This window comes from Schistocerca americana, chromosome 6 (assembly GCF_021461395.2).
Source record: "Schistocerca americana isolate TAMUIC-IGC-003095 chromosome 6, iqSchAmer2.1, whole genome shotgun sequence".
Lineage (NCBI taxonomy): Eukaryota > Metazoa > Arthropoda > Insecta > Orthoptera > Acrididae > Schistocerca > Schistocerca americana.
In genome coordinates this window covers 266449916-266463269 of record NC_060124.1, presented here as the reverse complement: position 1 = coordinate 266463269, position 13354 = coordinate 266449916, and positions in this window count along the sequence as shown.

Sequence of the window (13354 nt, the reverse complement as noted above, 5' to 3'; positions counted from 1 at the left end):
GATTATCAAGATTTATTTCAATGCATGTTCACCTGAAGTTAGTTCAAGGATATTTCATGAAACTATAAAGATTATTCCACCTGACAATCCCCCAATTAATGAATTATTATCATTCAAAACATAGTTCATCTATTATTGGCAATATATTTCATTATCAGTAGATTAAACTGTGCAAAGTACCTAATTTTAAAGACAGAGTGACAATCCATTATTCAAAATCTCGATAAATAATTATGAGTGTTGTCAGCATTGCCCTTAGCTGACAAATTATGAACAAAATAATTATCAAAATGCTTATTGAAAGTTAACTGTTAATGTTTAAGTGTAGTTAGATTGTTATGACATTGTCTTATATGACTTCTGAGACTGATACACCACTTACGTGAAAGATCCCGTTCCACCTGCTGGGTTACAAACAGGCAAACTTTATTTTTGACACAATTATTCACGTACTTAATAATACTGTCGCCCATCAGCTGAGCTGGCGACCGATTTTTAATTGCTTTTACAACTTAATCATTTCTTTCGGCAAAATTTCCACCGGAAAAATTTATTTCCAAATTATTTCCATTATTTCATTTACCGATCGTTGTTGAATGAAATTACTCATTCAATAACGATCAAGTTATAACTTCTCCTGTTTCCCGCGGAATAATCATTATTTACTTCGGATTCGGATCCCTTATCCCGACACGGGTCAAAATTCATAATTCACGGTCATTGTAAACTTGTAATTTCGCAAATCCCGGGAAGCAGGAGGGTGTTATAAGTTTCACGAAATGCGACATGGTCGCCAATTTAACACGAACCTGAATGTAGAATACATTTCCTTTACTTAAAGTCTATGGTCAGATATTTTATGTCATCAGAGTACCGGTTTCGGTCTATAATAATGATCTTCAGATCTGTTAGATAAAAACATGTCCTAATATACTGGAGCCATAGTGGCATCGTCAGACGCTAATCACAAAATCTGTGCAAGCGTCATCAAATATATATATATAAATAATAGTATATACAAGAGCCATCTTGTCAGCAGCACTACTGTTGTTTTGAATAGTAGCGCTGCTGGCAAGATGACTCTTGTATATACTATTATTTATTTATATATTTGATGATGCTTGCGCTGATTTTGTGTTTAGCGTTTGACAATGCCTCTGTGGTTCCAGTACATCAGGATATGATTTTATAAAACAGATCTGAAATTGGTCATTATTGACCGAAACTGGTACTCTGATGACATAAAATTTTTGACTATGGACGTTAAGTAAAGGAAATTTACGAAATTTAATGTCTTTTCTTCCAAATTATAGGCTGCCAGTTCTAGTGTGCATGATGGAAGATAACACTACTAACACTATCTGACCATGAACGACATACGTGGTAAGTTCCCTTTCTAATCACTATGCTCTAGAGCATTTCACTGGTACGTTACAAACCTATCCATGGTATCTTATGGTGTCCGAGCGTATTAAAACGTTGATGGCCATTTCTCCGTAAGATGGGAACGGTAACAGCTACTGCCCCACGTGGCTCTTGTAAAAAAAAAAAAAAAAAAATTATTCCATGGATCATCCGAGAGGAAAAGATGAGTACAGTCCGTGGTGGGAAGCGTTTGTGACCGTAAAACGTGGAAGTATTCGCAAACTCGGGGTAAGTGAACACAGGATCAAAATATTTATGGTTCGTGTTATCGTTAAAACCCTATAAATTTAGAGCCCAACACCAATACTTCTCAAAGAAAGAAGGATTGATCAGGTTGACGAACTGTACTTGATCTCCCAAATGTCACAGACGTTAACCATCGCGCGGGGTACCGTAACCGGCCCAAGTGGCCGAGCGGTTCTAGGCGCTTCAGTCTGGAACCGCGCGACCGCTAAGGTCGCAGGTTCGAATCCTGCCTCGGGCATGGATGTGTGTGATGTCCTGAGGTTAGTCGGGTTTAAGTCGTTCTAAGTTCTAGGGGACTGATGACCTCAGATGTTAAGTCGCATAGTGTTCGGAGCCATTTGAACCATTTGGGTAGCCGTGCGGTCTGAGGCGTCTTGTCACGCTTTAGGTCTTGCCGAGGAAAAACAAACTGCATGTAAGGGTGGACATGGTCCCCAGCATAGGTGAATACTTGTGTTGATCTATTGTATCTTCCAGAGTGATGAGACCACCCAAGGAATGCCACGCTAATATTCCTCAGATAATAACGCTCTGTCATCTGGCTTCGGACTTTCTGATGATTGTTGCAGGGGTTCTGCTGTCACCGATGAACCACTGCTCATCGCGAGATGGAATGTCACATGGCTACGTTGCGTGCACGTGACATGGTAATGATCGATTATTTCCGAAACACGGACGGATAGTGGTTGGATTTAGCTGGCCAGCTGGCCACGTGCTGCTATGGTTAGCTTCTCTGGACAGTGTATAAGGGATGGCGAAACCACGAGTTGGTGATGAGGTGTTGCTCGTCCACATCTTATCAAAGAACGTGGAGGCTGGTGGTCTTTCACCAGTACTTGTGGTGGTAATCAAAAGCACCTTGATAGCTGCGAACGAGACGAACATTACTGCGGACTACATGCATCCCTTCACACATCTACACCAATACTCCACAAGCCAACCGGCTGACAGTGTGTAACGGAGGGTACTTCTGGTACCACTAACTGATCCCATTTTCCCTCTTCCATTCGGGAATAGCGCATCGAATGAATTTATTGATTTTATTTTTCGAGTCCAGGATATAAAGTAATTACAAAAACTAATAACTATTGATTCACGCAACAAATTTGCAAAATTAAATATGTAAAGTAGTATTTATGACACAGAGTCAATAATATATAGAAACAAGTATCAGATAAACAAGCAGCAAGATGATTACATTTTTTGACGTGCCCAGTATTCGGCGGTTATCACAGCTGTTTCGCTGGCTGCTGCAAGATCACAGATGGTGCATGCAGCCGGTAGGTTCCTGCAGACCAGCAGACGTTGTTCGTCCTGTACGTCACCACACTGACAAGTTTCCTCCTCTTTGTGGAAGCCCCACTTCCTAAGGTTGGCTTTGCACCTTGATGCCCCAACTCGCACTCTGTTCTTGGTCTTCCAGGTCACGTGTGACAGGTGTGAACCTTCGGCTATTTCCTCCTTGACCGTTATATGATTATCTACAGCTAGGGGGTCTCACCATAGCTCCTCTCTGCGAGTTCTGGGAGATGAACGAATTGCGATAGTCTTCTGTAGGAAGCTTTCTCTTGACCTCAGTCTTGGCTGTTGAGGGTCACGTCCAAACAAAGGATGTCTAGGGTACATTTCTTGTTTTTTCTTCTGCGCTTCTGTTGCAGCTTGCCTTCGAATGCGTGGCGGTGCTATACCCATAATTTGGTACAGCTTATTGACAGGAGTAGGTCGTAAGCAGCCTGTAACAATGCGTCCTGTCTCATTCAGGGCTGTATCTACATGCTTAGCATGTGCAGAGTTTTGCCAGACGGGTGCTGCGTTTTCTGCGGCGGAGAAACATAGTGCCAAGGCAGATGATCTAATCATTTTGGCTGGGCACCCAAGCTAATTCCTGTAAGTTTGCGGATGATGTTCAGCGCTTTTACTTTGAGACTCGTTTCTTCACAGAGGGCTTTGAATGTGAGGGAACGGCCCATCTTCACCCCACGGTATTTAGGAGATTTGCATTCGAGTAGTTGTTCTCCTCTCCAGGTGATGTTCAGTTTCTTATTGGCATCCCTATTTCTAAGATGGAATGCACAGACTTGGGTCTTTCCAAGGTTCGGTTTCAGTTGGTTTTCATTGTAATACTTGGCCTAATTTTACAATTGAATGAATGATTTTCGGTAAGCCTCTGTGTTAGCCGTAATTCGTTGAATTTTCTCATCGTGGTCATTTCATCAGATATATGTGGGAGGATGTAATATGGTAGATATTTCAGTAGTTTGCTGCTTCCCTCCTCCCCTTATGTACAACGCCTCTCTTTGGATGACTGTAGAGCATTTCTGTAACGCTCTAGCGCCAACTAAACGACCCCATGAAGAAAAGGCGCCGCTCGTCATTGGGTCTTTCATGTCTCTTCTGTCTCTCCTGGTTAGAGTCCCAGACTGATGAACAGTACTTAAGAATCAGTCGAAAAAGCGCCTTGTAAATCATTTGTTACGTGCATGAGTTACATTTTACCAAGAGTCCTTTCAGTGAATCTCAGTCTGGCATCTGCTATTCTTTCTATTTGTTTTACGTGGTCGTTACACCTAAGGTCGTTCTAGAGAGTTATTCCTAAACATTTTACGGTATGTACCGTTTTCAACAGTTTGTCATTAATGGTTTAGTTGAATTTCTTTTCCTGTTTATGTCCAATATGTTACATTAATTTACGTTCAGGGCCAACTGCCAGAGCGTGCACGATTCATCAATACTTTGTAGGTCATTTTGCTAACCGATACTGTCTTCTGGCGTTGCTACCCTCTTATAGACAGCTTCAACGCTTTCTACTACATCATGTATACTGGGTGAGTCAGCTGCCCCAACCGATGTCGTTTTATGTAACCTGTAATGTTATTTCTTGCCGTCATAAAACTCGCGCAAGATTTTCATATCCTCTCGCTAGACATGCGCAAAGCATTAGTCATACTAAGAAAGTTACGCATGTTGGTGTGGCGATCTCTGTTTATACAAATTTTTTGTCAAACCAAAGATCGCTTCATTTTAAGACCTTCATTCGAAATGAAACTAGTAATTGGAAAAAGGTCTTAAAATCAAGCGATGTTGGCTTTGGTAAAAATACCTCCAAATAAAAGAACAGGACTTTTTGTAGGAAATTTAATGTGTTTAATATTTGTAATGGGATACGTTTTGCCTAGAGGTGGTGTAAGGTGTCAGGCAAATCCAACACCTTCCACGAAAACCCTGACATGATAAGCAAATCCAGCAGTGTGTCACATAGCTCCGAATAAATCGTGACATTTAATTAACCAAAGTAATACGATTAACGAGTGAGCAAATGGAATACCACAGACTAACACGAGAATGCCTAAATGCATGTCATACCTTCCCACCGTGAAACAGACGCATTTCCGAGGGGAGAACGAGAACAGAAGCCGAGAGCAGAACCATGTTGAGCTAGAAGGCCCTACGATAAGGAACAGACAACTACGTATCCAGCCAATCGCCAGGACCACCCTCCAGCCCATGTTAAAAGATAGAGCCCTCCAGAAGGACACTATAGCTCTTACGATAACACTAAAAGGGCCACACCAGCTGCAAGTTTTAGCGGGAGACTTTTTCGCGTCTCTGTTACGTTGCAAACGTTAAAAACATTGCTCCACCAAGAAAAGTATAACGTTTCTCATTGGATTGACAGAATTTTTGTAGACGGAGCTTTAGATTAATATTGAGACCCTGATTGGTCAGATGAAAACACAGCCAGATAGTTTTTTTTAAACCAATTTCAGTAAATTGTAGTAAGGAGAAGAGGAGAGAGTTGCTTCCGAGACGGCGAACTGTATGGAGCTGCGCCGAACGCCCCCCCCCCCCTCCCCCTTTGACGCCTCCTATCCAACGACAAGGTAATGAACGCACACGATGCTGCATTTTTGAGCGCATAAAGTTTCACTCAAAACTGCAGAAGTCTCATCTATTACATCCCCTTTTTACGTAATACTAGTGTCGATCGTCAATTAAATCTCATGGTGTTCACATTTGCTACTTGAAGTAAAAATCTGAAACGCAATTACTTTTCTGTTATATAATTATTGAGAAACCACATCAGCCACTGTAATTTACTATAAGTTAGATCAGTAATTTAAGATAATTTAGGGTCACTGTAGACCTTTTTGATAGTTTTCTCTTTTGTGAAACTTAAGTTAAATCTAGATTATAGATGTGATATGGCATAGGTAATCCTTCGATCCATTGTAGAACTTGGACACCGATTCAGGGAATATTAGTTCACATTTTTGTTGAATGCAGTTGGTTTTTATCATTCTGTATTAAAACATTTCCTTTTATCAATAGTGCAATTTATAAACAATGTTTTGTGAGTAGAATAAAATTTCCAATGGTATACTTAACTGCTTCTTCGACGTCATTTTACCAGCTAACTAAAAGTAGGAAAGCCTTGAACCTATTCCACTAAATTTAGTTAGTATAAGATTCTTATACAGGGAGTGCAGTGGAGCTGACGCTGAATTCATTAAGTATTTGGTTATATCATCGCTGGTCTCACTGAACTCTTCTGAACTCTACTTATCATGTGTGGTCTGGCGTCTCCTTACCAGCAACAGGTCCCAGGTTCAAACTAGTCAATTCCCTAAAAAACACGCTCAGAGCGTCGTTGCGCGAAAGTGGTAGGGAGACACAACTTAGAACAGACAGACACCGCGCCGAATGTTAGAGAATGGCAACCCTGCGAGGATGGTAAAATACCATGATTAAAGGTCCACCACATGCCCAAATAGGTCAGAAAAATAACCTGTTAAAAATTTTCGTAAAGATAATTTTTTTAAAGGCATTAATAGTTGAAAACAGTAGCTGCAGCGATAGATAGTAAGAAAGTATTCAATAGAAAGTGAGACATTCTAGCAGAGACAATAGCATAATTAAGTTATGAATTTTAATATTGTTAGAATTAAGTATTCTCTCCAATGAAAGCGCACAGGTGGCGGCTACATCGTTGACAGGTTGGTTCTGACCCAACAAGTAAGTGAATGGATTGTCAGTCTTGGGTATAATAAGTGTCAAGTCGTGTGAACATAAAGTTTATGAAACGCGTGAGATCGTATGACCGCATGATGACGCGTAGATTGCTTTTAAAACAGAAAATAAGGGATTCGGAATTATTAGCAATGGCAGATCGAAACCCAGCATGAAGATGGACAGAGAATAGAGGACAGTACAACAGACGATGCAGTATCGCGAGAAATAGGACAGATAACGCACCATAACGAGGATAACGTACACAAGGCATTGGAAACGTAAGTCAGCATACGACTGAGGAGCAGGAAAGTAGAGAGACAGTCGATGAGGATTCTAACTTGCGTCTTGAATACATAGAAACCATAGTACAAGTAATCAGAACTCCCTCACCACAGAGTACAAGGAATCCGAGCAGAAAAATGTCACCGCACAGTTCAATGCAATCTGTTGCGAACCAACACTCGGGCGAAAACACAGAGCGTAGGACGTCGGAAGAAAACGCAATAGGACCCACCAATCTGGCAGAATTATTACAACAAATTACGGAAACCATGACAAGGCAAAATAAAGACATAGCGAACCAAATTCAAATTCAGAATGCAGAAACCACGAGACAAATGCGTGAGATTAAAGAACAAAACAAAGAAAATTCAGTTACACCTAAGTCATATTGAAGACGAGGCAAAAGAATCTAGAGAAGTGATAGGAAACTTAGTAACAGGTCACAATCAATTGAGAACAGACATTGACAAGGTACAAGTGGACGTACAAACATTGCGTAATGACACTCAGGACGAGATAAAAACATTACGTAACAACACCCAGGGGAAAGTCAAGAAATTAGAGAAACTGATAAACGTGTTTTACACAAACGTATTACAAAAGCAGCGCTGAAAAGATGTGATAACCGCATATTCAAAGTAGAAGCGCAAACGAAGCAACAATTTCAGAAATTGCAAACCGAGTTTGTTGCAAACCACTGAAGAGCGTAGTGAACAAGATCGAACAAGCATTGAGTCTGCAACCACATCCGTATCTGTAACAGCACCGGAAAAACAAGCAATTAACGAAGATATCATGCATTTTCGATTCCAATCACAGGCGGAAAGTAACATACCTAAAATCAGACAGCCTGCACAGCAACAAACACGTTTCGAAACTCTTGATGAACAAACGGCACCACAAATTCATGCGGAACGACAAATGTATGTTTCAAAACAGTCTGGATCGTGCAATGAAGCGTCAAGGTTAGCCAGACAAGTTACCGAACCAATATGTGACAATGGAAAGCCAGGTCGCGAAGAGTACAGTGCAATGCATTCAGCTACACGTTCACAAGCGATGGAAGAAAATTATTACGTACCACTCCAACGATACTACGCAAGGGTAGGCGAAAGTTACAGTGGACAATATCCATTGGATCTACGACAACCGGAAAGAACGACGGGAGAAATGATCAGAAACAAAAGTGGCGAAGAATCGCGAATTTCATATGGAACTATGACGAAGTACGACAACGATCATCTCCTCACAGTCAGAAAATTTCAACACTTTAGAGAAGGAAACTCATTACATCCACGAACTTTCATTGATCAATTCCGAGTAGGATTACCAGAACACTGGACGCTAGCACACAAATTATACTTTATATGTACACACATGTCAGGAACATTCGCAGAAACCATGCAGAATGTTGCAGCGACATGCCGATCGTACGAAGATTTCAGAGAGAAGTTTCTCTCACGATATTGGTCCAGCGAAGCACAGAACAGAGTAAAGTACGAATTATTACAGAAACCTTATTTTGAAAATTCAGGAGAGAAGAGTCCCGTGAAATTTTTCGAATTAATGGCAAAGAAAAATCAATGCTTAGATGCACCATATAGTGATGGAGAGTTGATTAAATTATGCGCGATGAAGTTACCATTGAAATACCAGCAATCATAAGTAGGTCGCGGAGGCAATGGCGTCGAAGCATTTAAAGGTATTCTAAGCGAACTAGAGTTCACATTTTCTGAAGATGACGCAAGAAAAAGACGAAGCGCATGTGAAAACGAAAGCAAAAAGCAGTAGAATCCACAAGATACAGTAATAAGAAACAATAATTACGAACCACGTGATAACTTCGCACCAAGAAACGACAACAGATTCCAACAAAAAAAAAAACGGTTATGGATTTAGGAGAGAATATGGCAGTAACTATAATTCACCAAGTAACGGCAACAACTATTACAGAGGGAACAATGACAACCGTAACGTGTATTGGAGAACCAATAGACCGACAAATTATCCACAAAGAAACCAATATCAACAAGCAAGAAAAGAGAATACAGATAGAAGTGGAGGTGAGAACACCAAACCCCGAAAAACGTTCGAATTGACAGCTAAGCACCCATGCCAAAGAGAATGACGCACCGACCCAGAAAAATTACAGCACCTTGAACAGAGAGGTAAATACCTTATCACGAGAAGAGAAGAAGGAAGAAACAAATCCGCAGGGACCAGATGAAAACAAAGACAGGAAAATAACAATATCGTGTTGGGACGAAATTAATTGGGAGAATACTGACGAGGAATATGAATTACCAGAGGCATGCACAACGAATGTAGGCGGTAAGGACGAAGTAATGAGTATTGCAGAGCTGTTTAAGATAGAAACCAGGGAAAGCGAATTCAATGAGGATAATGCGCAGTCGACAGAAGTTGAAAATAAGTTATTAGTGGTCACAGAACCCAACGTATATAAAGAAGAAAGTTATGAAGCGATAATTAGAGCTTTTAAATGCGATTATGTGGAAGTAGCGACGAAGAAGGAGAAGATAGACGAGGATGAGGAAAAAGTACAGGATGTTGAAGAAAGCATAAATGAAGGACGAAACAGAGAAGAAGAAATAAAAGAGAGAGAAGTAGCAGTCGAAGCTTATCCTACAGAAAGTTCGAATTCACAAGGGAAATTCCTGAAAAGACTCATGTATGATTCAGTGGAGGATACGTTGATGCAAGAAGAAGAAGAACAGAACCAACCCTTTCATATTCAACCAATTGTGAAGGCCATGGTAAAGCATATCCCAGTCACTATTGTAATTGATAGCGGAAGTGAACTTACCGCGGTCTCAGAAAATTTATTCATGTAGTGTAATGCCAATGAGGAACTGCCAGTTCTGAAAACACGTAAGATTAAAGTAAGAGGCCCTATTAGAAACAACGCTGCGGAAGTTACGAGACAAACAAGGTTAACTCTTTCGTGCCAAGGTCAAAAGATCGAAGCCAACTTCGTGATTATACCTAAAGTAACTGGGGGGATTTTTTAAATGAGAGACGAGTGATAATAGATACGGGGAAAGGTAGCGTAACATTCGGGAATGTCACACTTCTCTTTGAGCAAAAGCTAAAATTAAAAGAAATACCACTTATAAACAAACAATTAAGAGTGATGCGAGATAAAGAGGATGAAGAATTAGAATGGCATGCACAAAAGGGGGAATAGCCTCAACTCATGTTAGAAGTCCATAAAGAAATCGACGAAAAATTGCAAGATGTTCAAGGTATTTCGGAACACAGTAAAGGAGAATTAAAGGGTATTTTACGAGATAAAGCAGAGGTATTTTTACCTAAGACTGGCAGTATTAAGCACTTTCAGTACAAATTTGAAGTAAAACAGCACAAACCATTTAGAGTGCCACCCTATACAATCACATTAGGAGATATCTAAAATGTTAGATGGTGATATTGTTGAACCAGCTACCTCCACATATAACAGGCTGCTCCATTTTGTACAAAAACGAGATGGGAGCATCAGGTTAGTGCTTGATTCCAGACAGATCAACGCCATCATAATCACTGAGACAGATCGCCCAGATTAATGAGAGGAATTGATACAAAACTTCCACGGTACTGAGATATTTTCATCAATTGATTTACGGAGTAGTTTCTGGTAAATAGAACTGGCCCCAGAATGTAGAAAATTTACAGCATTTATCGTATTCGGTAGATGTCACCAATTTAAACGATTGCCATTTGGTTTAAATATATCATCAGCAGGGTTTTTTAGGGGATGTAATACTATACTCACTTAAATCTTCCGGGCTCATAGGGCGTGGTCGAAGTATAAAACTGTCTCCTGACGCTTCGTCTCCGACTGCGGGAGACATCCTCGGAGGTAAAGCGGCGAACTGCGAAGAGAACGGGAGGAAGCGCTGATTACATAGGCAGTACAGAGGGCGCCACTGTCGATCACGTGGCGTCGGCTATGAGATTGTCACTGGTATTGCCAACATTCTCGATTGAGAGTAATCGATCATCACGCTTGCGGTGCAACGCTGACATCCAAATTTTATCCTGTTTAACACTTTCGTCTTTCCTGTTAAAATTATTACGATGTTTATCAATCTCGATAGACTCCCTATACAAGCGTGCATGATAATGCGAGGTTTTTGATATGACGCTTGTCTCGCTGAATTTTATTTCATGATCACCTTCCTGGTAAACATGTTCCGCTACGGCCGAGTTATCCGTGTGACCCAGGCGGCAATTCCTCTTATGTTCGACAAGACGGGTGTTCACATTTCTCTTTGTGGTACGAGGAAGGTGATTATGAAATAAAATTCAGCGAGACAAGCGTCAAAAAAATGGTTCAAATGGCTCTGAGCACTATGGGACTCAACTGCTGAGGTCATTAGTCCCCTAGAACTTAGAACTAGTTAAACCTAACTAACCTAAGGACATCACAAACATCCATGCCCGAGGCAGGATTCGAACCTGCGACCGTAGCGGTCTTGCGGTTCCAGACTGCAGCGCCTTTAACCGCACGGCCACTTCGGCCGGCGACAAGCGTCATTTCAAAAACCTCGCATTATTATGCACGCTTGTGTAGAGAGGCTATCGAGATTGATAAACATCGTAATAATTTTAACAGGAAAGACGAAGGTGTTAAACTGGATAAAATTTGGATGTCAGCGTTGCACCGCAAGCGTGATGATCGATTACTTTCAATCGGGAATGTTGGCAATACCGGAGACAATCTCATAGCCTAAGCCACGTGATCGACAGTGGAGCCTTTTGTGCTGCCTATATAATCAGCGCTTCCTCGAGTTCTCTTCGCAGTTCGCCGCTTTACCTCCGAGGATGTCTCCCGCAGTCGGAGACGAAACGTCAGGAGACAGTTTTTTACTTCGACCACGCCCTATGAGACCGGAAGTTTTAAGTGAAGACAGTACCGGCCGTGAAAGCTTACATTGTATGATCAAACGCCTTTACGGGGAGGATATGTCAGCATCGGTTCGACGATTAGAAGGAATGCGCAAGAAGAACGCACAACAACTGTGTACCCTCACCTTTTTGTTACGCTGCAGGGACACTTCGACGGTTCCGAAATTTGTGAAGGTGAAGAGGATGTTTCCCTCGGCCCAGGCACATCGTATTTACAACCGTATGGAGTCTGCAATGCTACGTGAGAGGATTCATCAGACGCGGGCAGCACTGGCGGTAACCAGCAGTAAACTTTTTCATCTCCACTTGTTTCTTAGTAATACTATGGAGTGTTGTGATTGGAATAAGATTGACGGTCTAACATTCAAAACTATGGAAGTTAGTGCAGAAATATCAGCAAATAGGCAGAAGAAGAAGTTCAATAACTTACAGAACAACATTTCTGGAGGTTCAGTTGAGGACAATTCTCGAACTGTTATTAACCTGTCCGATAAAGATTTGTCAAAAGTTGAAATTTCTGTACTAGCGAAAGGTGGCAATTTTGCTGTGACGCCCCAAAACGTACCGACAGAGGATATTGTAGCAAATATTGAGGCCGGTAACCGTCAGCTTCCACAGCAGTCCGCTGACGTAATTAGGATGGAAACGGATAGGATTTTACGTACATGTAAGCCACCTAAAAGTAATTTGTCGCCGGCTCAAAGGAAGGCGCTGAGGGATATAAATGGAGATAAAAACACTATTGTTCTTAATGCACATAAGGGCAATGCCACCGTCATACTGAACAGTGAGGACTATCATGGAAAAATTAATGATATTTCGGTTCCCTCCAATTACAAAAAACTCCAGAAAGAATCGACTATGAAGGTTTTAAGAATGACAAATCGACTGGTGAAAGCGTCCTCATTTGGCTCCGACGATAAGAAGCTGCTTTGTGAAACAGAAGCGTACCCATCTAGACTTTATGGCTTACCCAAAGTTCATAAACCTGGGATTCCGTTGAGGCCAATTGTCAGCGCTATAGGCGGACCAACACACGAGTTAGCTAGACAATTTGCCTCAATGCTGCAGCCTTATGTTGGTAGGACAGACAGTCATATTAAAAATTCAGCTCATTCCATTGACAAGTTAAAGTAAACGAGCGTGGGTCCGGATGATATCCTCGTCAGTTTTGACGTTGTGTCGTTATTTAGCATGTTTCCGGTAAACGAAGCTATCTTATGCATAGCGGATATTTTTCCTACCGATATTGTGGCATTATTCCGACACTGCCTCACCACAACCTACTTTCAATACAATAATAACTTTTATGAACAGATTGACGGTGTGGCTATGGGCATTCCTCTCAGTCCTGCTGTGGCTAACTTATTTATGGAGACTTTTGAACAATGGGCGTTGCAGACTGCCAGTAAGAGACCAGCCAGATGGTATCCCTATGTCGATGACACGTTCGTAGTATGGACGC